Genomic DNA, 27,944 nt, shown 5'->3' with positions numbered 1-27,944 from the left:
TGGCTTAAGTGAGAGTAGTCTTGAAAGCGTTAGGGCACTGTGGTGCCATGGGACTCTGTCACTCCCTGTGCATCGATGCTGAAGCCTGTCCAGCTCACCCATCCCAAGGGCAGGGTCCTTCCCTTCGTGGTCGGCACCAAATATCATCTACTTCTGACAGCCCTCTACAGGATGACCATTGCCTAGCTTAACTCCTGGACAAGATTTTTTGAACAAAAAGCACATTTGTTAATGAGCTAATTGATTCGTACTTGTCAACATGTAAATGCTTCAGAATAGCTACACAGGTCCTCCTCAATGCTGCACATGGCAAAGGGCCTAAGTGCTCTTGAAACCTCATCTTTCTTTTTCCCCTGGAAAAACTCTGGATATTGCCTACAATTAGAAAAATGGCTTCTCCTACATGGCTCTACAGATGGCTCTAGACCATATGGTCATGTCAGCATTATTACTGGGATTAAGGACTTCCAGCCATTTGCTAAGCCATTGGCACCCATCTCCTGCCCTGGACCCACCACTGCAGGCTGCTCTGAGAGCAGAACATTCCCCAGGAGAGGAGGGATTTCTCTACCCTGCCTCAGAGCTGTGAACAAGGTGGGCTGGCTGTGACACAGATTATTGATTCAGGATGGACCAAGCTTCTCTGGAAGCTGAGAAATCTCCTCCCTGTGTGTACAAGATGAGTCTGACACCAAAAAAGAAAAAAAAATGTGGCCTTGTTAGAGAAGATGCTGTTCATCTCTCACTCCATTGATGCCATGATTCACAAATTTTAGACTAACTCCAAAACCCTTAATTTTTTGCAAAGCCTGTTTTTTGTATTCGAATGAACTATGTCACCAACATACCTCGAAATCTCCTGGAAATGTAAAATTCTGACAAGGAGAAAAAACGAGCCATGTGAAGACTTTTTATTTCCACAAGATTCTAGATTGCTATAGTTTGTAGGTGAAGAGTATTCCAATTTTGCATGTGCAAATCAGGCTATTGATAGGAGCCATTATTACATAGATTGTGCAGAACACAGCCTGAATACAGTCCAGTCAGCATTAAAGAAAAAAATTGCTAATTAGTTGAAAGAGAAGTACCTCAGCCTGGCAGTGCAGAGACCCACAACTAATGAAGCACCGGTGTTGCATCTCGGGTGATCAATCTCTGTAACTTTTCAAACACTCTGTTCTATATTTAAATATTTTAATATTAATTTATTCTAATGCCATCTCAAATGAATAATGAGTTCTATCAGAATTGTGGTTTAAGGAAACTTCCATCAACAAAAAAATACCAGACTCTTGTAGATCAGCCTGTTCTGGTTATTGAAAACCAGAACACCTATTTTAAGCAGAAAATCTGCCTATAATGGACTCCCAAGAGGCTATTCAGCCAGCTACAAGAATTTTATGTTTACCTTGAAAGCATCCATCAGTATAGGTTTAATGATGTCTAAAAACATCCCTAAAACCTGTGTTTATGGGCTAAATAATGTCTACAGTCTAAAATAAATTCAGCAGAAAATGCTGTAGTAAGAACAAGAGTGCAATAAATAACAATTAACAGGGAGACAAAATGCACCAAAGTACAGACAGAAGAGGATATTCCTGAAGGTTCCTGCATAATTTTTTCTGAGTGCAACAATTCTTCCTATCCTTCTAAAATAAAATAATGGGTGTTTCTCAGGGCTTCTAAATAACTCACTTACTAAGGAGGAAAGAAAAAAAAATCCTGAGCTGCTGTTTTGCATTTTCTTAGGCAGTCAGACAACGTCAGCCAGGTCATGCTTGACCCCCAAATGATGTTTCCACTCAAATTAGTTTACCAAAACATGGGGGAAAGAAGTAGTATTTTCTTCTTTCAGCCCTTCTGAGATACATTTACATTTGTAAAAACCAATACCAGATTAAAGTAATTTCCCCCTCTACATAAAGGAGAAAATAAGAACCATTTGTGTGCCTGCCTGAAATCTTCTCTCAGCTCCATCCACCAGTCTAAGAAAAATATTAACTCTCCCTTCAGAGTCTGCACCTTTGTCAATGTCAGCGATGTCTTCAGTCTTCACAGCAATATTTCTTCGATCTTTATTCAGCACTTTATGGGTTACAATTAATTTTTTTCTATTTGTCTTCCCAACAGCAAGTAACGGGAAACAATTTTAGGGAGGTGTTGTGAGAGGAGGTAAGTTGTTAGAGGAATAAAAGCAGATATTCAGAAAATGTGAAATCTATTTGAATTTAGTTGTCTCACCAGGTAGCAAGCTCCATGGGCTGGGTCCTTGTGTGAGAACTTAGGAAATCTGTGCTTAGGTGTTTCTTTAAGTGCTAGTTCAGTGCATGAAATTCCTGTGAGTATTTTTTAATTTATATGTTCCCATAATGCTGGCATCAGTATTTCCAGTCCTGTGGCCAGACTGTTGTTACTGAGCCTACTAATCTCATCAATTAATCTGTGACAGCTCCTTCCAGTGAGTGTGGCATTTGGCAGAAAGAAGAAAATGCGGTCCAGGAAATCATCTTCATTTATGAACTGCTGCCTCCCTAAGGGAAAAGAGTTATTTCTGTTCTTCCCTCCATTGTGGCTGTGATGGAAGACTGTACATAGTCCTGCTGTACCAGCCTGCATGCATGACTACCATGCTAAGCAAATCACACATTTTGGATGACACTTTCGGAAGCGCAGGATTGCCTTGTGGCTGTTGCTGCTGACCGTAGCATAAGACTGCCAGGTTTCAACACAGCAACTGCTCTGCTTCTTTATCAATAAAATAATAAAGACATGTTTCAAATATGAGTCATTCAGCCAAAGCATCTTTCATGCATTACTGTTCTGACAGGTGAGGAGAGGCAATCAAGGAAATTGAACCAAGGGACAAAGGACTGCAGTCTGCCTCTCTTCTCCTGGATGGAGCTGAAGCAGCAACATCCCTAAAATAAAATCAGTATTCAGCAGTGCAACCAGAACTACCCAACTCAACAGAATATCATGAATATCCAATGCATAGATGGCTGGGGCCTTACCACTGCAACTCTGCTTCTGCAAGGATAAAAACGCTCTGGGTCAAATGGGTCAAATGAATAATTAATAACTGTTGCCTGAACCTCACCAGCATGAAATTGCTTGTTTAATTCTAATAAAACTTATATCTCGGTTTTCTAAGACCAGATTTTTATTAAATTTATTGCAAAATCCTAAATCTTCTAAAGATGTTTATTCAGTGTTATTTACAGTTTGGTTTTCATGATATCCTGAAAGAGTTCGTTCCCTTCGTGGCTTGCCTCACACAGGTGAATTACACAGCAGTAACAATCTGCGGGATGCACAACTGTAAGCACAGAGGTCAGTCAGAAATCCAACAGCTGCCTGAGCAACTTGACCTAACAGTATGTTCCTCTTGAGACTGGTGGTATAGTATGTCAGCAGAAGCTATAGGAGGACATAGACGAGACCAGAAAGCAAGACAGTGATGTATAGCTCAGACACAGACTCCTTTCACAAATCACGTTAGTTTTCACCTCTTCAGCTAGTCTTTCTTCTTCCTTTATGTGCCCTCCCTCCACAGAGGAAGAGTTAACAAGCATCTTTCACAGATGGACCCTTCTAACCTCTCTGGCTCTCCCCCAGGGTCCCTGGCTGTAGCACTCTGCACCACCAGCCAAGCAACGCTAGATGCAGCTCTCCAGAACTCGTCAAAGGAACATAAAGACTCGACCAGAAGAAATCAAACAAGCTGTAAACCAGGAGGTTATTCCAGAGGAAGTCCCTATGGAGGTGCCTGGATTATCTTAATAGCTTTGTTGGCTTAAACACAGTTCACAGTTTAGAAGTTCCAACTTCTGCCTCCCTAGAGGAAGCCCTTAGGGACCTTGTTCTCATATTTTCATTACTTTTCTACTTTGATCCAAGGAGAGAGACATCTAATTGATAGGAAATATTAGGTTCACAGAGTCAGTAGAATTTAAGTTTTCTGAACACAGTCTTTGGAATTTCTGTCCTGGGAATATGGCAACTTCTTACTGTATCACAGCAACCATCAGTAACATAGCTAACCTAAAAATTAATCTACTCTTAATATTTTTATCAGCTCAACAAGTTCTAGCACTAATCACACATCCTCAGAGCTTTTGACCTCTAACAATTAAATTATTTTAAAGAATACAGAAAAAATTGAGGAAATAGCGATATTGGTTTTCCTATATGAAGCAATCTCCAAGTAATTTCTTATGTGGGTGGGCAACTCACAACTTACATAAGAAAAAAAATTTTAAAAATGGAACACTTTCCTGAAATACCCCAACATATAACCTTAAGGGTCTATTATGGTAAGTAGATTATGTCAGTGATGAACATGGAGAGTGAACGTGTTAACAAAATCTGACCAAAGCTCTCATCCCTATCACAAAACACTGAAGAAGCATTTCTGAGGCCTGCAACCTTCCACCTGCATTATCTTCAGAAATCTGAGGGCCCAAATGGGAAACTACACTGACTGGGAGAAGAGAACTTAGGACAAGAGCAGTGATGAAGTAGCGATTTGGCCAACACTACTTAAAAGAAGCACAACTCTCTGTATGTTTTTGTATTCCACTGAAGGCACATAGTACATTACGTGGCACATTAGACTTAAAAGCTCCCAGTGTATGTAATGAGTTATGCAGCAGTGTTTATTGAATAATTTTACTAATAAGCCATCTTAGATTTAAATAATAATAATTTTGCATATCAGGCATACAGTTAGAATGATTCATGCATTCCAAGTGCCTGGAGCAAAGCGTACCTTCCTTAACAGGAGGCTTACAGGGAGCCAGTGGCTGAGGGCTTACCAGCTATGCAGAAAAATGAGGACAGAGGAACAACATGCCTAAGTTCCTCCTGCCATTTCAGCCATCCAAGAGCCAGCTGTGTGCTGGTTGCTCAGGACTGTAAATATTACTCGTATTATATGTAGGGGCCTTTGCTGGCAGCTGCAGATCATCCTTCCATATGCATCTAGAGCCAGAGCTAAGCAGAAGCTTATGAAACACAAGTGAGAACTGCGAGATGGTGAGGTGACAATATATTGATTTGGGGATTTTGGTCCCATTAAGTGGGGATCACTCAAATATTCCATCAAACACCTCAGGAAGGAAAATCAGAATTTTACAGCACTGCTCCATGTGCTCTAAGGTCTTAATGACTTATGTATTAGTATAATGTAACATTATAATTTGCTACAATTATGTAATTACAACAATATTACAAAATATTATAATGCATAAAATTGGTATCATAATGTTGCATAATTATAATCTGCAATATAATACATGAACTGATTTGTGTACTATGCAACACTACATTATAATGTCACATTCTGGCATTTCCCATATTCCAACTGCAGATTGTCACTTGAAGAGTTCACCTAAATCCCTCTCCACAGCTCCCTTGTGCTTTCCAGCCTACCTTAATTTCTTTTCTATCTTCATCACATAGTTTCTGCCTAATCTGGCTTGCTCACTGGCTTGTGTTCCCCCACAGTGCTTTTGCCTTGGCACATGTGGTATTCAAATCTGGTCCTGGTGGATTATAAACCATTTTGAATTAATGCAGAACTGTTCAAGAATGTAATCACAAAGCTCCATAAAAATAAAGCTTCTCCACCACTCAGGGTCTGGCTTTGTCTTTTTCACTAACTAGAAAATAACAATCTTTTGGAACTATTAGTGGAGCATAGAAACATCCTTTAATTTGAGTAATATACTCTAAATTAGCATATCTGCATACTGATTGTTGAGCATATCTGGAACCAATGGATCTGCTACAGTCTGCAACAGTCCCCTTATAGCTCTATTAGTCATGATAGCAATGGAGCCTTGTCCTGGATCGCCCAAGGATCTGCAGCCTACCTCCCAGCTTTGCTGTCTGCTTTGCATACTCCTAATCAATCTTCCAGAGGTAAGAGTCACTTCTTTTTTTCCCCCCATATTAATCTGGCAGTAATAAATAGCGAGGTAGTTGGTTTGTGCTTTGAAAATTTAAATCCAAACACATCATTCGTATTACTAACACCTATAGATTTTGTTTCAGTTTTAGCTTTAAAAATACGGTAATTTCACGTTTTTCCTTGAGTTTGCACAGCATAATAGGCAGATAAGGGAGCAAATCCCAGGGGTAGCCAGAAGTTTTGTTAAAACTTTTTTCATGGATAGTTGAAATACTTTACTTTTTAATGAAAAATGTTTCTATTTTTAGCCATTCCCTTTTAAAAAGTCAGGTGACATTCCACAGAGCAATTTAAAAAAAAAGTTTTATAATACAAACCAAAGTCTTGGATACAGAAAGTGAGAAATTGAGATTTCCCACCATACTAAGTTGGATTCATACCTTGGGTGGCTGAATCTCCTCTCTTGAAAGAAGATGCCAACAGAAGATACCTGTGATCAAGCACAACCAAGGATTCCTCAGGTGCTTGAGCCAAACAACTGGACAGGAGTTATGCCATCAAGCCACAAAAAGAACAAGCCTGATGTATTCCCAACAGCATTTTCAGTGTTTTGGAAGTGTTCCATTTTATTTTTAACACAGAAGTATTATTTTTACAGAATTTTTAATACTGCACGTCTTGAATGTCTTTTCTTTTGCCCACCAGCTCCAGTAACTTCTCTAAGCTGAAAATAAAGCAGGGAGCTCAGCATCTCAGAGAGCTCAATAAAGCACCAACTCTGATCATAAATGATTCAGCATTTGACCAAAGGGCATAGCTGAAAAGATCAACTTTAAACTTATCTCTGCATAGTTTAATTTGCTTTCAGTGGCTTTCTATTGGTCTATGTTAATACAGTCTACTTGGTATTTTTGTTAAGTAAATCTCTCTAGGTTTTTCCCCTCCTCCATCACTTATAGCCTATTCATTGGAAGAGAAATGGACAAAAAAAAAGCTTTTTAATTAATCTAGAAGATTTCTTTCAACCCCCTTTAAATCCTCTTGCCTCTATTTATTCATGTAATGTTCTATAAAGTTTGGCCTAGATTTTGTGACTGGATCATATCTTTCAAGGGAAACTTTTCCAAAAGCTCCTTATGTTTCAGTGCAGGAGTGGAGAGCTGTCTTGCTCGCTGTTCACTCAGGGAAGCCATGTGCCTGACTCATCACCTTAGGTAACTTGGGCTGATGAGAGGCATGGTTATGGTTTCTGACCTTAAATACTTTAAAGAATCCAAACCTTTAACCACTGATGTGACAAATAAAACCCTGAGGATATGCTTGGGTGAGTAACTTAATTCATCAGACACTTGAGAAAATTTTGGCCATTGTGGGCTGGTGTTTTAGTAATGTCTAGTTTGTAAATTATACCTTTGAAAGTGTTATTTATAACTGTTTAATATTTAGATTCCTATCTCCTCACCATAACCTCGCTGTCTGCTTTCTTGTAACCTATACACTTTTTATTCCTGTTTACTTCTAGCAATAGGTGGCACAATCTGGTTTTCGTCAAACTAAACTTCATCTTCTCTTCGAACCCTGCTGGAGAAATAAATCCCCAGGTCACAAGGCTCTGGAAGACAGGGGAGGCTCCACAGAGGACATCCCTACCCGCTGCCGTGGGGAGAGATGGATGCAGCAGTGTAGCGGTCGGGATGGATGGAGTGGCCGGGACGGACGGAGAGACCGGGACGGACGGAGCGGCAGGGATGGATGGAGCGGCCGAGATGGATGGAGAAGCCGGGATGGATGGAGAGGCCGGGACGGACGGAGCGGCTGGGACGGACGGAGCGGCAGGGATGGATGGAGCGGCAGGGATGGATGGAGCGGCAGGGATGGATGGATGGATGGAGCGGCAGGGATGGATGGAGCGGCAGGGATGGATGGAGCGGCAGGGATGGATGGGTGGATGGAGCGGCAGGGATGGATGGAGCGGCAGGGATAGATGGATGGATGGATGGATGGAGTGGCAGGGATGGATGGAGCGGCAGGGATGGATGGAGCGGCAGGGATGGATGGAGCGGCCGGCGGGCTCCCCCTGGTGCCGCCTCCCCGGCGGTGCCCGCGGAGCGGGACCAGGACAGGGTCAGTCCGGTGGGAGAAGACACCGGGCGGCGATAAACCTTTGGTTCGGCGGGAACAGTACAGGAGAGCACAGAGATGCAGCTTCACAAACACAGAAAAACTCTTCATAATTATTAAAAAAAAAAAAAATTAAGTGAGAACCAAACTTACTTCAAGGTATTTAAAATGGAAAAAAACCACCCTAAGTTAAGCCATCAGAAACATACTTACAAGTTCTCAAACAGGTAGTGAAAGACTGCTTATTTGACATGCAGGGGGGAGTTTGGCTGTGGTACCACTGAGCAGCATTCACAAAAAAGTAAAAGTCAGGCAGTGTTCCAAAGCACAATTGAAAAACAGACAAACAAAAAACAAGCAATCCCCACACACACCTGGTTTCTAATAATAATTTTTTTAAAAACAGCTTTTTAATAAAAACTAGAGTTTTGACTACAGAAAAAGAGGAATTGGGGTTTCCTGCAATGTCAGTTTGGATTTGTAGCATGGGTGGCTGAATCTCTCCTCTGAATTAGAAGCTGCCACCAGAATGCACCTGTCATCAAGCACTACCAAGGACTCATCTGGTGGCTGAGTCGAACAAGCAGACAGGGGTGATGCCTTCCAGACACATCAGTATTCCAGACTGAGGCATAAGAAAAGTACTTCAAGAAGTAAGTTCCCAAACAAACAATTGAAAGACTGCTCCTCTGGCTGGGAAAAAAGAGAAAAAGCCTGGAGCTCCAGGTATGGTGGGACTGGGAAGCAGCTGCCATGGAGAGCCAATGTTGACAGTAAGTGGAAATGCCAGCTGTATTAGCCATCTGTTCAATGGATGGGTCCTCCTAACTGGATGGCTGGGGTTAAAAGAAAGTCCATGGCCCCATGAGGAGTGGGGCTGGAAGGGCTCTGTCAGAAAGCATGTGAAGGATGTAATATAGAACCTGTTCTCCTCCATCTCCCACCTTTCAGTAAGGGTGCTTTACTGACTACTGTTTTAGAGATGCTCTGCAAATCAGCTTTGGGAATTTTTTTTCCTGCCATAATTACATGCATTGGTATTTTTAGCCCCTCCATTAAGTACACATTACCTCTTCAAATCCCCTGAGAGATTTTTTAATAGATTATTAGAAGGTTTTTTCTTTATTATTTTTTTTCTTTAATTAGCTGTTATTCACACAAATTGGGTTAATACGAAATGAAAAATATTTCCATGGAATTCACCATAAGCAATCAAAAGCATCTGTTCAACATTATTTCAGTGAAATAAAACCTAGTCTGCCCTTATTCCTGGTTGCTTTATCACCTTTCAGCTGTGCACAAATTTGGCCTGGTGCAACTTCTTAGTATTCCCAGTTCTACTTAACTGACACCTGAGGCATTGTCCAGGAATCCCTGGGAACACCATTGTCTGGACATGAGAGTCACTAGTCTGCACCATGCCCATAAGCTGGTGTAAAGCAAATGTGTGAAATCAGTCATTTTCCCAATCCCCTCTTCTGAACACAGCCAAGCACATCACATGCTGGTGTTGCTCCCAAACAGGAAGGCTTCATGTTTTCTGTAACCAATAGTTTTCTCTGATGTCAAAATACTTCTTGTTGAAAAGATGAAATGGTATATACATTGCTGTACAGTATGAGGGTTTTTTCCTCCTAAAACAAGGACTGGGTCAGGCTCAGTGTTTTCAGAACTGGGGGGGGACTTCATTGCAACAGGAGATGGGCAGGAAATCAATGTCAGCTCTTCTTTCTAACAATAAGGGCTTCTCCCATAATGGTTCACATTAAATCTTGATTATGGGTTAGGATTTTTATAAAGCTACACTAAGGCTCAGCAAGCCAGCTGCCTCATCAGTTAGTAAACTCTTACAAGCTTTTGACAAAGCCCTTGCTAACACTACACTGCCATGGTCCACAGGCTGGCCAGCAAAGAACAAGCAGCTGTTCCTGTAAACACCCAAGGATGAACTACAACAATTGCACAAGGTCTGTACCTGGGAGAAGAGGGTTTGAAGCCCTTGCTCCCCAGTGAGCACTGTTCAGCCGCAGCAGGGACTTGGCACACAGTGGAGCCACTGCACAGCTGCATCCTGAGCATGCCAACTGGCCACCACCGCATGCAGAGACAGGCAGCAGGGACCATGCAACCCTGCTCAAGCTTCTGCCACCCTCAGCTGTACTCAAGAGTGCTATCCCAGCCCATGATGTGTGATGGGAACTGGCCCTATGTCTAGCAACATTTGGTTTTGTGTTAGAGGATGAAGGGACTGAAACTACTGAAAACCTACAATATTTCCTGTGTATAAGAACATACATCGCAGCTCTGCTTGTGGATTAGAAGAGACAGCATTGGGTAAGATTAGCATTTTAACCATAGGAATCACACTGATAACCCATACTATGTTTTTGCACTGATATTTCTCTCTACTGCTAGTTCCTTTACCATCTCATAATACCTTTTTCAGTGAACTGATGTCTCAAATGTTCCAGTCTCTGCTCAGCAAGGGGCATATAATTTATGGGAAAACCTGGAAACAAACTTGGTTTGCACTGAAATTACTCCAGAGTTCCCAATTTAACTTGATGAGACTTGAGGGGAGTTCTGAACTAATTAAAGCCCATTCCGATATGAGGGAACCAAACATGGGAAAAGGGGCCCAGGAAAGAGTCAGACAGCTCCTGATTGAGCTCAAATGCAAAAGGAAGGCACATAAACAGTAGAAGCAGAGACAGACTACACAGGAGGAATATAGAAACTTTACTTGAATTCACGGGAGTGAAACTATGAAGGCCAAAGCTCATCTAGACCTATTAGAACACATCAGAGGTCGTGTGGGTCAGCAAGAGGGCCTCTATAGGAAAAAGAGATGCTTGCAGTTGAGGTCTGGAGTACTGGAGCCAATTGGACAGATACAAGTCCCCAGAACCAGACAGGATGAACATGAAAGTCATGAGATTGTTACTGTGTGGCCCTTCTCTCCCATCTTCTAAAGGTCAATGTGATTGGGGGAGATTACTGATGTTTAGAAAAATCACATCATGGCTATCTTCATCCCAGGGAAATGCAGGACAAAGAGCTTTGTCTTAGGTCCAGGGAAGGTTATGGAATAAATCCTCTTGGAAATAATTTCCAGCCACATGAAAGTCATGGAGGATTAGGAACATAGAATGTTCAAAGGCAAATCATGTCTGACTAACGTGGCATCACCTGATGAGAGGCCTGGTTCTGGGATAAGAGAAGGGCAAGGTAGCAAGCTCTAGGTCTCAAAAACACTTTTTAGGACACTTTTGTTTCCTTTGCACCACATAAACCAGTTGAAAGGCTTCATCTATGCTTTATCTAGGCCTGCTTCTACAGACCACTCCAGACAATTTTAGCAGATATATACACTAATAATCTGGATTAGATGAGGTATCAGGTAATTGTATCTGTGTATCTCCTTTAAGGTATTGAGAGGTTTTACTTCTTGTTTAATGTAGGAAACTACTGCCAATTTTCTTTTCATTGACTTTACCTGAGCAGCAGAGCAGAGAGGGAGGCATTGATGGCTGGGGCCAAGTGGAAAGCTTGTGGGAAGAGTCAGTGCTGAGACCTTGGGTTTCACACAGTGTACGTAGCATCAGGATGGTCTTTTAGTCCAGTACATCTAGGCTAAAGGAGAACATAGTATCTCTTTCAATAAAATGAAAGAATCAACCTTAAATATTTTGTTAACTGAAGATAACAGCCTGTCACAGGAATGCAGTTCAGTGGGACTATCTTTGGAGTAACAGGGACTCACTCATGGGAATGAGCCCAAGTGGGACCCCCTACAATACAGAATTCCTCTTTGCTGTGCACAGCTTTGCACTTAGTCCTGATGAATTTCCCAGTTCTATTTCTAAATCTCACCAGTACACCCCAGAGCCACAGCTGAGTGAGACAAACAATGCACTGGATCAGTTAACTTGTTCTTCTACAGTTCTACATTAGACTTGCAGCAGCTTTAGTGGAGCCACGTGTTAAAAGAGGAGTAAAGTAAAGTAAACTTTGTGTATGTGGGCATGGAAATCGGATGGCCTCTTTGCTAAAGGAATGGGATCTTCATTAATTAAATAAAACACAATCAATTATATTAATGTTTAGGCACTATTTTTCTTTTTCATGTACTAACATATAACTCCTTAAGTGTGATTTTTTTTTCTGAAGTCACATTGTTTTTCAAAATTTAAAGATTATACTTCTTATGTAATCCTTCAATGTTCTCTAAAACACAGAAAACAGGTTCCTCTGTATAATACTTCATTTACATTCAGATGGTATTTTTATTACATTTGGGTCATAAATGTGAAAGACAAACTACATCAATGTAACAAATTATTTAAATAACAAAAGGGGAAATTACAATGAATTGAAAATAAAGTCATACACAGGTTTTTAAATGAGGATCTTATCAAAGAAAACTGTTTCCTGTGCACAGTACTTGGCAGAAAAAAAAAAATCAGGCTATATCTAAAAGTGAACAGACACACACACACACACTGTTCCTTGCAAAGTTCAAATGTGACTCAAGTGTGACTCAAGTGTTCAAGTGTGACTTAAGTGTTCAAGTGTGACTCGAGGCTCAGAGCTGTGACTGGATGTCTGATTCCTAGATAGACTCTTGTGACTACTCAAGTGAGCAGTTTTAGCATCAAAATGTTCTTCCTCTCATATCCTTCTGAGAACTATGCATGTCCTTAATATTATGGGACCATGAAAAATGGGCACTCCCTTTGGTTTCTGCTGTGATCTGGGACAGCCTCTGTGCTGGCACCAGTGCCAACAGAAACTAGAGGTCTCTGTAGCCTAATTGACTCTGGTCGGATCCCACTACTCCTGGGGATACCTGCTAGTAAGCATGATCCATCTGTGCCCCTCAGCAATGCCAGAACACACCTTACACATAGGCTTTTCTCTTGCCACTGTCCAGAGCAATCATCTGCTAAACTTGATGAGTATTTAAGACTAGTATGGTTTAAAAGAGGTCCTTTGGTGTTTTTTTAATGAGTCGTGGAAAAAATGAAATTGCGATGATGGAAGAACCTTTGGAGTCATACTTGTTGCACTGTACTGTTCTTTCCTCTGCAACTGTATGCAAATTCTTCAGTGGGTTTTACTGAGATCTGATGTAGGCTGTTGTTCTCTGATGTTTAGGGAAATTCCCAAATTAAAATTATTCCAGTACCAGTTTCATAATTCCATGAAAAGTTTCATCAAATGCCAGTCATGTCACTCCCTGAAACCATCATTGCAATTGCAGGATATGTGCTTACAGTATAAAGAGGAAATGGTTTGTTGAAATACATATTTTAAAATATATATGTTATTTTAACACATCATTTATATTCATGTACAATATATTGTTGTTACACTATATGCTTTATATATTATTATACCTATAACTAATAAATCTATTATTTTACATATATATAAAATATATTATATTAGGCACTTATCTGTCGACCTGATCCTCTTTCAGGGGAGGTGTGTTGCCTCCCAGGAGCCTGGATCAGGGACTTTACGGAGAAGCTGCCAAGTTTAGTCAAATCCACTGATTGTTATCTGCTATTAGTGTTCCAAGTGGGAGCTGGAGATATAGCTGGCAGCAGTCTGGGAAGCATTAAGAGGGACTACAGAGCCCTGGGAGAGGAAAAGGGCTCTGAAGCTCTAGTAATTTTTTTCATCGATCCTCCCAATCAAAGGACAGATGAATCTGGCAGGTCAACAAATGATTAGGGCAATGGTGCTGTACTCAGGGATTTGGTTCCTCAGACCACGAGACTTGCTTTGCCAAGCCTGTTTTACTGGGTGCTGATGGGGTCCATCTGACAAAGAAGGGAAAAAGTATCCTTGGTGGGGGACTTGACAGACTAGTGAAGGGGGTTGTAAAACAGGTTTGTCAGGGGAAGGCACCTATCCTTCGAAATCCTGCCAGCTGGATGCCAACACCTGTAATGGATGCCAGGAACAGTGCAAAGGCATTCCAGATAGTCCAGCCAGACAGTCAGCTCTATCCAGGGCCCAGCTCAGATGCCCATACACAGGGAACAAATAGGAGGAACTAGAGATGTGCGCACACCTGCATGGGCATGACAACACTGGCATCATGGAGACACGCTGGGACAGCCTCCTGTGACTGTGACATGGAGAATGCCTCCTGTGACTGGAGCACTGGAATGGAAGGTTTTAGGCTGATTTAGGAAAGACAGGCTATGGAGATAGGGAGGGGATGTGACCCTCTGTGTCAATGACCAGCTGAAGAGTATGGAACTCTGCCTGGGGAAGGATGAGGGGACAGCCAAGAGCTTGGAGGTCAAGATTAAGGGGAGGGCAGGGACGGGGGATGTTCTAGTGCGGGTCTGGCACAGGCCATGCAATCAGGAAGATGGTGTGAATAAATCCTTCAATAGGCAGATAGGACCAACCTCACACTCACAAGCCCTGGTCCACATGGGGGATTTCAACCACCCCAGTATCTGTTGGAGGGACAACACAGCAGGGCACCAGCAATCCTGGAGGTTCCTCAAATGTGTCAGTGACAACTTCCTTACACAAGTGATTGAGGAGCCAACAAGCAGAGGTGCTATGCTGGACCTTGCTCTCACCAACAGGGAGGAGCTGGTGGGGAATGTCATACTCTAAGGCAGCCTTGGCTGCAGTGAACACGAGGTGGTAGAGTTTGAGATCCTCAAGGCAGTGAGGAGGGCACACAGCAAGCCCTGACTTCAGGAGAGCAGACTTTGGCCTCTTCAAGGACTCAGTACAGTCCCATAGGATAGAGACCTAGAGGACAGAGGGGTACAACAATGCTGGTTGAATTTCAAGGATCACCTCCTCCAAGCTCAGGAGCAATACATCCTAACAAGGAGGAATTCAGGTAAAAAATGCCAGGAGGCCTCCATAGATGGGAAAGAAGCTGCTGAGCCAACTCAGAGCAAAAAGAAGCTTTCAGGAAGCGGAAACAAGAACAGATGGGAGGAATATAGGGAAATTGGACAGGACGCTAGGGACAAAGTTAGGGAAGCCAAGGTCGAGTTAGAATTGAGTCTGACCAAGGATATTAAGGATAATGGGAAGGGCTTCTACAGATACATTGCAAAAAAAAAGAAACACTAGGTATAAGGTGGGCCTTCTCCAGAAGGAAATGGGAAACCTGGCTAACTTGGACAAAGAGAAGGCTGAGGCTCTCAATGACTTTTATGCCTCAGTTTTTGATGGCAAGTGCTCTACCCATGCCATCCAAGTCAGGAAAGGCAAATGCAGGAACTGGGAGAATGAAGACTCTAAGCCCACTGTAGGAGAGGATCTGGTATGAGATCATCTAAGGAACCTGAATGTGCACTAGTCCATGGGACCTGATGAAATTAATCCGCGGGTCTTGAGAGGTTTGGCAGAGGAGGCTGCTAAGCCACCATTTTTGAAAAATTGTGGCAGTCAGGTGAAGTCCATAATGACTGGAAAAAGGAAAAATAACCCCATTTTTAAAAAGGGGAAAGTAGAAGATCTGGAGAAATACAGACCAGTCAGTCTCACCTCTGTGCCAGGCAAGATAATGGAGCAGTTCATAATCTCCATTTTCCTGGAAACTATGGTAAGGCACATGGAAAACAGAGGTGATTAGTAACAGCCAACATGGCTTCACAAAGGGGAAATATGCCTAAAAAACTTGGTGACCTTCTATGACAGGGCTACAGCATTGCTGGATAGGAGCAGAGCAATTGACAGGGTCTACCTGGACTTATGCAAAACGTTTGACACTGTCCTGCATGACATCCATGCCTCTAAGTTGAAGAAACATTGATCTGATGGATGGACAACTCGGTGGTTAAAGAACTCGCTGGATGGTTACATGCAAAGAGAGTTGCAGTAAGAGTTCATTGTCCACATGGAGACCAGTGACGAGTAGAGTCCCTCAGGGGTCAGTACCGGGGCAGATACTGTTCAACATCTCTGTCAGTGACACTGACAGTGGGATTGAGGGCACCCTCAGCAAGTTTGCTGACCATACCAAGCTGTCCAGGGTAGCTGACAGGCTTGAGAGGTCAACCCTCATGAAGTTCAGCAAAGTGAAGTGCAAGGTCCTATACCTGGGTTGGGGTATTCCTCAGGCACACCTACAGGGTAGGCAGAGAAGTGATTGAGAGCAGCCCTGTGGAGAAGGACTTGGGGGTGATGGTTGACGAAAAACTCAACATGAGCCAGCAGTGGGCACTCACAGCCCAGAAAGTGAACCATGTCCTGGGTTGCATCAAAAGGAGCATGGCCAGGAGGTCAAAGGCAGTGATTCTCCGCCTCTGCTCCACTGTAGTGAGACCCCAGCTACAGTATTGCACCCAGTTCTGGTGTCCCCAACATAAAAAGGACATCGAACTGTTGGAGCAAGTCCAGAGGAGGGCCACCAAGTTGATAAGAGGACTGGAACACCTCTCCTATGAAGACAGGCTGAGAAAGCTGGGGCTGTTCAGCCTGGAGAAGAGAAGGTTGCGTGGAGACCTCAGAGCAGCCTTCCAGTGTCTGAGGGGGCCTACGGGGAAGCTGGAAAGGGACTCTTCATGATAGGGCAAGGAGCAATGGGTACAAATTGAAAGAGGGGAAATTCAGTTTAGATATTAGGAGGAAGCTTTTTCCTGTGAGGGCAGTGAGACACTGTAACAGGTCGCCCAGGGAGGCTGAAGATGCCTCAACTCTGACAGTTTTCAAAGCCAGATTGGATAAGGCCTTGAGCAACCTGGTCTAGTGGGAGGTGTCCATGACCATGGCAGGCAGTGCTGGCACTAGATGATCTTTAATGTCTCTTCCAACCCCTTAACATTCTATGATGCTATGATAGAATAAGATCTCAGATCAGAAAATACCTGGAAAATAGAGTGTTTGCAGTGGTGGTGGCCATTCTGCTTCTCTGCTGGTGGTGTGTTCCCATAGCAGAAGAGCTTAGCCAGGGTAAAGGCACCAGAAAGAGATCCTGAAAAAGCTCTGCACAGACAATATAGGCATAGAACACACAAGACAAAGGTCAGATATAGAAACAGCAGAGGAATAGGGTCACAGTATCGTGAATTGGCCATACAGAGAAACGTCTTCAGTAGCAGCACACCTTGTCTCCAGTATCTGCACATGCTTCACATCCCCACACTGGGTACCATTTTTGCACTTAGGCAGGCAGAGACTGTTCCTCTAACAAAGGCTGATTCATCAGAACCATGTCTCAGAAGGGCAATTTAAAAAGTCATATATTCACTAAACTAGAGAACATTTTTCAATGTATTATCCACTGTTCAAACTAGAGGAAAAAACACTTTAAAACAAAGTTTTGTGATCAAATGTTTCCAATAATTAAAAAGGCATAAAGTTTAGGACAGTGAAAGTTCTTGACAAGAAGTCCAATTTTGAGTAGGAGAGTCTTAGAGACAGCTGGAGTAGTCTTCCAAGTCAGTAAATCTGGTCAGCAATTAGGTATATGACAAGATACTGAGAATTTTTTAAAAATCCTTATAAAATAATGGATATTAATAAAACAAAACACCAGGCAGAAACTTTTTTTTTTTCAGGCTAACCTGTGGTTGCATTTCACTATTGCTTTCTTGAACTAATTGCAGAATCCATCATCACATAACTTGCTTTCATTTTCTTATATCAGCATGTTTTTCCTTGCCCCAAGTGAAACAGGATATCCATCTTTCAGAATTTCTGCCCTACTTTTTGCAATACCATTCTTTGGATGAGGTAAGAGCAAAATACTTAGCAAATCCCACTGTGGTTAAAGGAAATTTGCAATAGAATACTATTGCAAATAGAATAAAGCTTTTGTTGATCTACAAGATTGGCTAATGTGGGACACTTCCTACTTCCCCTTACTTTGATGTCATCTGTTTAAGAGAAGAGCAACAGAAATAATAACTATATTTTACTGTTTATTTTTCTACTTTGCATGACACTGACTTTCACTGAGAGGAGATTTAAAGAGCACATGAATCAGTTGGAGTGCCTTTAGTCAAACTACCCCACTGCCAACCATGCAAAGAGAAGGATCTGTTTTGACCCTATTAATGGTGTATAGTGATTTTCTTTTTTAAAAAAATTTCTGACAGTTCACTCCATTGTCAATGGTAACAAAAATTAGCTAAAAATCATGATGTGAGATTGAAAAATAAACTGATTTTGCTAAAGAGATTTTTTCAATTATATTTAACATGCTATGCAAAGAACAGTATACATAATAATTTCTTAATAATTTGCTCTCCAAAATTTTAGTTTTACTTTGGAATGAAAGGATAGAATCAAAACCAAAATAGAATTATAGGGTCTGTTTGCTCTAGGAAAATACGTAATGATGAGAAGTAACCAGGGAAGTAAAGACTGACGCTGCAAAGTGAAAGTTGAGCAACTATGACTTTTTGAGCTAGATTGCTTCTGCTTTTACAATTTTCAGTTTCTCAGATTTTCAGCTTCACTAGCTGGTTAACTTTTGGGCATCAGTTCTCGCAAACCCTCATCTCAGAGTCATCCAAGAGATCCTCCACTAAATGGGGAGAATCTCAGCCAACCTGTTCCACAGGGTTAAGGTAGGAAATGAGGAAAAAAAAGGATGTATTTGAACAAAAATATCAACTTTTCCATATTCATTAAAAAAAAAAAAAAAAGAAAACCAATATCACTGGGGTTTTTGTTGGTTTTTTTGTTGTTGTTGTTGTTTTAAAGGGCTCTTAGTTGTTTTTAAAGCATTATCTTTACTTGAAAAAGGATTTTGATCCAAGTGAAATCATATGTGTATGAGCCCTCTAAAAAGTATTTTATAGAGATGCTATCAAGGTTCATCCTCATCAAGACCATGTCTTATCTCCACGGTGACTATTACATACCACTGAGATAAGTGGGTTAGAAGTATATCAGCAGGCCTGCGTGATGCTGGATCCTCCTGAGTTTATACATTGTGAGCCATTTACTTCCAGGAACATGAGCTGTTTTCTCCAGGGGATTCTCACTTCATGCATAGTCCAGCATGAGTGCTGCTGAGGTGAGGGGACAGCTGCTCAGCACTCTCACTGTTTGTTTAACAACTGATCTCTCTCTCACCTATCACCATCTGGGTCTTTCCTGAAGTTTTCTGTACCTGGAATGCTGGAGAGGTGCTAACTGCAACAGAATTTGTACCACAGCCTTCTAAAACCTCAAAAATATTAATTTATCTGAGGAAAATTATTGCATTGATATCATTCTCATGGGAAACTGAAGTCAAAGAGCTTTTCCTGAGGTTTTACACAGACTGGACCGAAAAATAGGAATATTTTTCATAAAATGTTTAATACATTTCTTTCGCTAAAGTTGCCTCATTCGTGAAATGAAATGTTTTTAAGACAGCTTCAGATACACAAATAAATTAATGGCAGAAGAATCAGGTCTTCCTCCCTTCTGATAATGTCTGCATTCCTTCAGATATCACAGTTTCTTCATGAAGGTGCTGAATGCTACAATGACTTTGGTTTTAGGTATCTGGAAAATGAAAACCACCACTGTTGTTTTAGCTTCAAAAGCCTGGTGATTATCAGTGGCCTACAGGGGCTTCTTAGACAAGACGCTGACAGTGGTTCACCTTCTTTACTACAGAAGGTAACAAAATCCTTCCTTAGTGGTGATAACTTCCAGGAAAAAACACCAAGGAAATAAAGTCTTTGAGGAGTTATACGAATTAATGTGTCTTTGCAAGTTCTTCACAATAAGTTCTTTCATTTATTTTTTATTTTGAACTAAACATGTCTCTCAGTATTAGGTTTGAAGTTTGACTGGGAGGAGGGTCATTTTGAACACCTTCATTTTATGTCCTAAACCTTGGAGGGCAGCTGCTGTATCCTTAATATGTAGTGTATAATTGGTACCTAAATGATTATAAAATACTTCAGGGAAGATGATGCTTTAAAATGCTCAAAGGACTAAGCCTAAACAAGAAGATATGGGGTAAAAAAAAAAAGAAAAAAAAAAAGATTTTTTTCAACATTGTTTCATTGTTTTCAAAAGGGTCAAGACCACTCTGCAGAAACAAATCAACCCTTGGGGACCTTTCTTCCAGTGAAGGTGGTTACAGCACAAGGAAGCTTTCAAACAACGTTCCTTCAGACTTCATTCCAAGTCTGCTTCTTCCTTTTTACGTATGATTTCCAGAAGTGAATAAAGCCCTGAGGAGAAATAAAGCTGATTGTTTTTACATGTCCCCCTCCACGTTCACCTACTTGTGTCAACTGACAGTCATTCTGCTGACGCACCTCTCGTCAGCCAGCTCTACAATATAGGGGTGGCTCTCCTGCCCTCATTTTGCTTTCACTCTCCACTTGGCAGAGGTACGTGCGTGGGATTTCACAGGGTAGTCTGCCAACTTTGTAATGAGAGATGTGTCCAACTACAATTGGCTGCTTTCAGTTTTTAAGGGCTAAAATAACATTATTTGAAGCTTCAGACAAATACCAGGAAGGAAAAAAAAAACCTCTGCTGTTGATTTACTGGAACACACTATCTCGAGACTTGAATGGAGGGAATTTAAAAGGAACAAATTGCATGGATTGCACAAGCTGTAAATTTTACAATTTGATGAACAAGCCCAATAATGCGTGCCCTAATGTGAGAACGTAGGTAACAAGCACCACAATTCCCATCTGTCATGTCTGTCTTAAACTGATCTCTGCATAACTTCCCACACTAACTAGCTACCACATTTTTTCAAAAAACAGTTGAATTTGTCCCTCCTTCTCTATTGTTTCCAAAATAATTTCTTTAATACAGCTAGTCTAGTAAGATTTTTAGGGATTAAACTCAAAATCATTACAATATACCTAAACTGGCTATCAATATTATACAAATCCTAACAAGCACACAAAACCTTAATCAAAATATAAACTGCAGGTTGCATTTCTTATATACAGTGTCATATCTCCTTAACACAGTATATCAGCCAGGGTTTCTTATTCAAGAGTCCTCACAGGATTTTTGCAGGTGCTGGAGCAGAAAGAAGAAGAACAGTTCTATTAAACAGTGAACCTAATACTGCACTACAAATGAAGAATTTGCACAAAGACAAAGTGCCAATCGTGTGTTTCTTGCTCATCAAAATTTGCAGCCAGAGAATTCCCAAGATATTAAAGTAAATTTATAGAATAAAGACTCTTTCTAAAAACTTGCTAGGCAGGTTTTGTAGCAATATTGTGCTAGGTAAGAGAGTAAAAATAACTCATAAGCATCTTAAGGTAAGAAAAATGTTTCAAACGTTTTGGCCAACCGTGAGTTCTGCTATTTAAATAGAACTCTGGAAATTTTCTTTATTCTTAGTACTTCTTAGGCAGTTATCACTCAGTAGCCAGAGAGGACCTCATGTAAGTTTGATAAATAGAATCTTTCCTGGCATAAGACTACTGATTAGCTGTTAGAAAGGTAGTAGGAGTTCATTTTGCTATTTTTAAAACTCTCCTCTTTTGATCCAAAAGTCCCACGCCATTCCTAAAAGATGTAAAGTATTCTGAGAGACTGATACATTTCTTTTTTTAAAAAGTTTTCCTCCAAGTTGTTTTCCACTGCCAAAAAAATGAGTAATTTTTCAAATGAAGTAGCTCATTTGGGGATAGTTGTTTTTGCATTGTATCAGGGACAATTTCATGTTCCTTGTACTCCAGATGGTCCTAAAACGCTATCTAATATAACTCTGGTACAGCTATAAAACTCAGCACCTTGTAAATGCTTTAGAATTTCCCCAAAGTGGGGCTGTATCCCCATGCCTTTCATCTACTGCTGCCTTCTACAGCCTTCTCCCCTCACCCCAGCCCCATTGCCATCACCTCCCCCAGCTTCCCGTGCCCTTCTCTCAGAGCAGGGGCCTTGCAGAGTCCACAGGCAGAAGCTGCAGGAATATCCTCCAGGAAACTAGCCTGCTTTCCCAGGAGATATAGGACAAGCAAGACATTCTGGAGAAAATACACATTTGGTGGGGAAACTGAAACTGAGCTGCTTGCAAGGACCATTTGCCCAGCTCTGTAGCAGAGGAATAAGTTAAACCTGGGGAGGCAATACATGAAGACAGATGCTGGTCTTGTCAGCCTTTCTTCATGGCAATCCTCCACAGGCAGTTTAGTCATCAGTGCATTTCCTATCCCTTTATTTTGTCCATGAAATTTAATACAAAATACTGTTAGTACCAAAGATCAACTGCAAATTCCAAGAAAAGGAATATTGTCATCTGCTTCTCCATTCCCTGCCCGATGGAAAGACTACATACAGTATTGAAAATCCATTCTAGCAGCACATTTTTAAACCCTAAGATACAGGGCAAGGGTCAGACCTTAACACCAACAAAATAAGTTTTATGTTTTAGATTGCTGTATCCTGCTATATCTAAGCTTTTGAACTAGTCATGGCAATACTGAGTATAAGTACTCAATTAACTCCCCAGATTTCTAGGAAAGTTTTGCACTTTCTGCTGCATCTCATGCTAGCACAAATGTTCTGCCAGAAGATGCTCAAGAGAGCTACTTCGCCATGCAATTACTTCAGTCATTACATTTACTGCAAAAATCACTGGTATGGGTTCCTTGTGGAATCCTTTTACTACTGCCTTCAGCTTCCAGTAACTTCCATTCCCAGAGCCTAAAAGGAAAAGAACTGGAAGGTTTTTGCCCTTATTAAGTAGAGGTTAAAGGAGGTCGGTCTGGTCTTCTCCTGGCCTGCCCACAGATTAGTGTGAACATGTAGGTTCTCAGCCTTTTAGTTTCCCTGCAAAAAGTGCTGAACTCCTCTTTCAGAACACACAGCACACTTGTAGCTAGTACTCTATTCCATGTTGCAAATGTGCTTCGTTCTATCAACATTACTTTTTCCACAGTCAACCCAAGAGTGATACTTGTACTATTTTATCTCATAGTAATGGAATAGTTTGGCAACTCACCAACTGTTGACGGGTTTTGATTTTTTCCTTCTAAACAGAGGAGATATTTTCCAAAAGCCATGAAGTCTGGTGGGGAGTTTTGCCAAAGAAATGAATGAGTCAGGCTTCTAACAAACAGTACATGCAGATCTCCTCAAAGCACATTATCTGTTCCTGGGAAATATCTGTCTTCACAGCCTGACAGAGCCAGTATGGTTGGAGAAGAACAGCTATTAGCGTGAGAATCACAGTGAACAACAGGTAGCTCAACACGCAATGTGATGTCACTGTTACATCAATATTCAGAGCAATAAAAGAAAAAATAAAAATAGAGTCAAAAAGCTGTATTATTCAGCCTAATTACAAGTTAAAATTCAGAGTCCAGAGAAAGGCAAGCTGGTGAAGGGTCTAGTGGGTAAGTCCTATGAGGAGCGGCTGAGAGAGCTGTGGTTGTTTAGCCTGGAAAAGAAGAGGCTCAGGAGAGACCTCATCACTCTCTACGTCTACCTGAAAGGAGGCTGTAGCCAGGTGAGAGTCAGCCTCCACTCCCAGCAGCTAGTGATAGGACAAGAGGACACAGTCTCAAGCTGTGCGAGGGGAGGTTAAGGTTAGGCATTAGGAAGAAGTTCTTCAAAGAAAGGGTGATAAGACATTGGAATGTACTGCCCAGGGAGGTGGTGGAGTCACCGTCCCCGGAGGTGTTAAAGAAAGACTGGATGTGGCACTTAGTACTATGGTCTTGTTGACATGGTGGTGTTGGGTCACAGGTTGGACTCAGTGATCTCAGAGGTCTTCTGACCCTATTGATTCTGTGATTCACACACTCATATTTCCCCAGCTGTCAATACTGTCCAGTGGGATACAGCCCAGGGAAATGTAGTAAGTCAGAGAGAAAGATCTCAACATCCACTGGCCCAGTAAACCCTTGGTGAACAAAGAGAGACTTTTTGCTGCAATTTTATTCTGCCCCACAAAGAAGGCTGCAAAAAAGTGCACGAGGAAAGGGACTAAGGTAACACCCTTGAGCATTATTAGGGAGCATTTTCTCTTCCCTATAACTGAGACTTAGATGTGATAAGGACACTGGGAATGCTTGGTAACCTTTCAAGGCCCTGTGCTACCTTGGTACATGACTTGCTCCACTAAAACCCTGGTGGAGCAATTTTTTCACTTCTTAACTGCTCACAGAAAGAGCCATATGCTTTCTGTATGCCAACTAGCCAGGTATCTTAATGTCTGCTACACTGATTAGAAATACCTGAGTATAATTTCTTCTAGAGAAATACCATAACCCATTCAGAAGTGGAAAGACTTGCTTGTTGGGGGGCAGCCCAGTGACCCAGTAACATAATGCTTCTGCTACACCATCATTTCCAGCAAATTATTCAAAGGCATAATTTCCAGTAGAGTGGAATAAGAAAGTCTTTCCTAAGAGGGTGACTCCAAAATAATTTAGGAGGCCATCGAAAGCATGGTTTCTGAGGAGTAGGATTGACTGAATAAGGTATCAGAACTGAAGTCCAGATTTCCAGGGCTTTGACATAATTAATATAATACAAAATCTTGACTCCTATAGATCAGTTGCCACTTAAGGTTACCATCTTAAGGACACTGAAACACAGTCCCCATCACTACTGAAAAACAAACAAAGCAGTCAAACAGGGAGACATGGCAAGAGTAAACAGCTTTCAGAACATTGCAGAAAAAGGTCATCCTATTTCAGAGGGGATATTGGTTATGCTTTATAATTTCAATTATATTAACCTAAATATTATAAAAGCCTTAGTGACCAGCTCCTTTCCTCCAGCATACTGCTGGGAAGCTGCAGTGCTTAGGGTCTGTGATCTCACTGATTCCAAGGAAATCCAGCAAAAGCATCAACAGCCAAAGAGATGGCAGTGAGCCAGGCCAGTTTTACTGAGAAATTCTTCCTTCAGTGATATGCAGAGCTGTCAAAACCCTCCGTAAATTTCATCAAGAACTGGGGGAGTTTTGTACGACTTCCCAGTGCTGGGGCACCTTCCTTTCTCTTCCTAGAATATGCTTTACTGAATTTATTTTTCAATTAACCCTTTTTGTTGACCAATAGGAAGTTTTTTTCTGTGAGAATTATCCATAAGAACAGGAATGTTAATGTATCAGCAGCAAAAATCAACAGTGTGACACAAGGTCAGCCAGTGTTAAAAATAGGCACTCCTGGATGTACAAGGAAATTAGGAAAGATAACAGCTTTGGGGGAAAGATGAATAAATTGAAAAACATTTCTAGTGAAAGGCCCAAAGCCCCAAAACCAGTCTGAAAAGCTGTGGTTACATAGTGTGGTACATGGTAAGGAAATAAGAGCGAAGCTGGAAGAAGTGATACTGGGATAAAGCAATCATCCACACTCAGAAGAAACAGCCATGTTCCACATCTTCCAGACAAACCCAAAACACTTGAAGGTCTTGTCCAGTTTTGCCTGGTATCTATAACTCTATGACATTGCAGCAAAAATAAATATTATTAAAAACAAAATAAAAGATTAGACTTGCAGTGACAGACTTCTGAATACACAGCTGTAGAGAGGAATTGTAATGGTGCTTGAGAGCTAAATATTTTTCAGCTGTAACTCCTGTAACTTTTTTCAGACAGTGCCACCTGCATTTCTCTTCTAGCCTGCAAGACCTGGAAGTTTATTAAAACCCCACCAGTTTGAGATACAGTCTATGTTACCAGAGAAAATTCATAAAGAACAGTATCTTTTAAAAGCTGTAGGGAACCAGTGTGGTTTGTAGCAAATCCTGAAGCTGGAAGAATGGAGAATAGCATTTGGTGCTATGACAAAACATCTATCACAGTCCTCATGAACACGTGTTTAAACTACAAACACCTGTTCGTCAACTATAACAGAGCTCTGGTGATGTTGAGAAAAACCTGCTAAGTATTAACAATGTGCTGTGCTCTTTTTCCTTTTAGAGCTGCCTAGGCTCTCTCTTAGCCTATGCTACCAGGGCAAAATCTGCATATTTGCATTAAGCAGATTAAGCATCAAGGTTATGGTTATTCCTTTAAGAAGCCTTGGTCATTGAAACACCATCTCTAGAAAACTGGCAGCAAATTACCCTTGGGTTAAGGTTCATTGCATTTTATGATTAACCTCTAGGCCTAAGGTTTTCTTACAGCTGCTTCTAATGTTAGACACAGGAATTTAAATGGTCACATGGTTTGAATTATCAGGAAAGACACTTGCATGCAAAATGCCAGTGAAATACTTTTGATCACGTATATAATTGGTAATGTGGACATTTGAAATAGCGTTTGGCCTCAAGGATTTTCATGTGGGCTTTGACATTAAATCACTGGGTGTCTTTGGACAAGACAGCTTGTACTTTCAATTCCGGCCTGTACAATGAAGAGACCAGCTGTAGCTAACTTCTAGGGACTGCCAGTTTGATTAAGTATTGTAATATCTCTAAAGTTAGCAGCCACAGAGTCAGCTGGGCATTGCTATTTCTTCACATATGGGAAGTTCGTCATGGTCTCCTTCACAGAAAAAGGAAGTGGGAGAGGACCCTGCACAATCCTGGAAAGCTTTGACCAACAGCTCTTGCCCCTGCTGTGCTCTCTTGGCATTTTCCCTTTAGTGGGCTTGCTGTTCTACTCTGTAGCCACGGCTCTTAAGAGGCACTGAACACCTTTGGGTCAGTGAGTCATCTTCAAACTGTGAAAAAGCAGATCATAGACCTTAGAAAGCTGGGAAGGGATATAAGGGGATAACATTACCTTCTTTCTCTTCACTGGCTTCCCAGTAAATGCAGTAAGTGCCTCCAGCATTTCAGCCAGCTGTAAGCCTTTTTGGCTTCTCTGTTTCATTCTCAGCAGGCACCTCTGGTTTCTGGTCAAGGGACAGCCTTTCCTATTCACTTTTTACTCTGAAACGAAACAAAACATCTGCAAAGAATTGAGATTGAAACTGTGTCATTCATGTTCAGGGAGACTGAGAAAAGCTTCCTGAAATCTAACAGGATGTGAAAGCAGCAGTAGCACTTTCTACAGGCCTACACAAGCTTCTGCAGCAGCAGCACACTTTGTTGCAACTCTACAGGCTGCCCGGGGGATTTCTGTTAACTTGACACACCTCTTCCAGTGACATCTTACACTAGTTCATTGCTTTGAAGTTGTTGCCTCTTGAAGTTATTGATGGTCAGTCACAAGTGGTTCCTCAGGGCTCAGTGTTGGGGCCAGGCCAGTTTAACATATTTATCAGTGACCTGGATGAGGAGATCAAGTGCACCCTCAGAAAGTTTGCAGATGACACGAAGTTGGAGAGGAAGATAAACACTAAGTTTATCTTCTGGAGGGTAGCAAGTTTCTGCAGAGGCATCTGGACAGGCCAGATTGATGGACCAAGGCCAACCATATGAGGTTCAACAGGATGAAGTGCTGAGTCCTCACCTGGGTCGCAACAACCCTGCATAGCACTACAGGCTCAGGGCAGTCTGGAAAGCTGTCCATAGGAAAAGTACCTTGGGGTGCTGGTCAACGGCCAGCTGAACATGGGCCAGCAGAGTGCCCAGGTGGCCAAGAAAATCGATGGCATCTGGGCTTGTATCAGAAACAGTGTGGCCAACAGGACCAGGGCAGTGATCATCTCCCTCTACTTGGTAGGGACTATCTCCCCCACCTTGAATCCTGTGCTCGGTTTTGGGCCCCTCACTACGAGAAAGGCAGGTGCTGGAGTGTGTGCAGAGAAGAGTAACAGAGCGGGTGAAGGGACTGGAGTGCATGTCCTATGAGGAGCAGCTGAGGGAGCTGCGGTTGTTTAGCCTGGAGAGGCTCAGTGGGGACCTTATCACTTCCTACAACTGCCTGAAAGAAGGGTGTAGCCAGGTAGGTGTTGGTCTCTTCTCCCAGGTAACAAGTAATAGGATAAGACGAAATGGCCTCAAGTTGCACAGTAGAGGTTTAAACTGGATGTTAGGAAATATTTCTTCACCAAAAAGGTTGTGAGGCATTGGAACAAGCTGCCCA

The 27,944-nt window shown here is 41.7% G+C and overlaps 1 protein-coding gene across 1 annotated transcript in view; it reads right to left on the bottom strand.

Moving 5' to 3' along the window:
• The window catches only part of RAPGEF5 (Rap guanine nucleotide exchange factor 5), a 216,632-nt gene extending 199,631 nt beyond the window's left edge, over positions 1 to 17,001 (bottom strand). Inside the window, exons 1-2 of the mRNA XM_050329335.1 lie at positions 16,891 to 17,001; positions 11,529 to 11,665 (exon numbers count right to left, since the gene is read on the bottom strand). The gene's annotated coding sequence lies outside the window, so the exon portion shown is untranslated. The remainder of the gene's footprint in view (positions 1 to 11,528; positions 11,666 to 16,890) is intronic.
• Positions 17,002 to 27,944: the final 10,943 nt, after the last annotated feature.

Source organism: Myiozetetes cayanensis, unplaced genomic scaffold, assembly GCF_022539395.1.
Source record: "Myiozetetes cayanensis isolate MyiCay16 unplaced genomic scaffold, myiCay2020 scf1, whole genome shotgun sequence".
NCBI classification, from domain to species: domain Eukaryota; kingdom Metazoa; phylum Chordata; class Aves; order Passeriformes; family Tyrannidae; genus Myiozetetes; species Myiozetetes cayanensis.
This window is presented reverse-complemented; position numbering and strand designations above follow the sequence as displayed.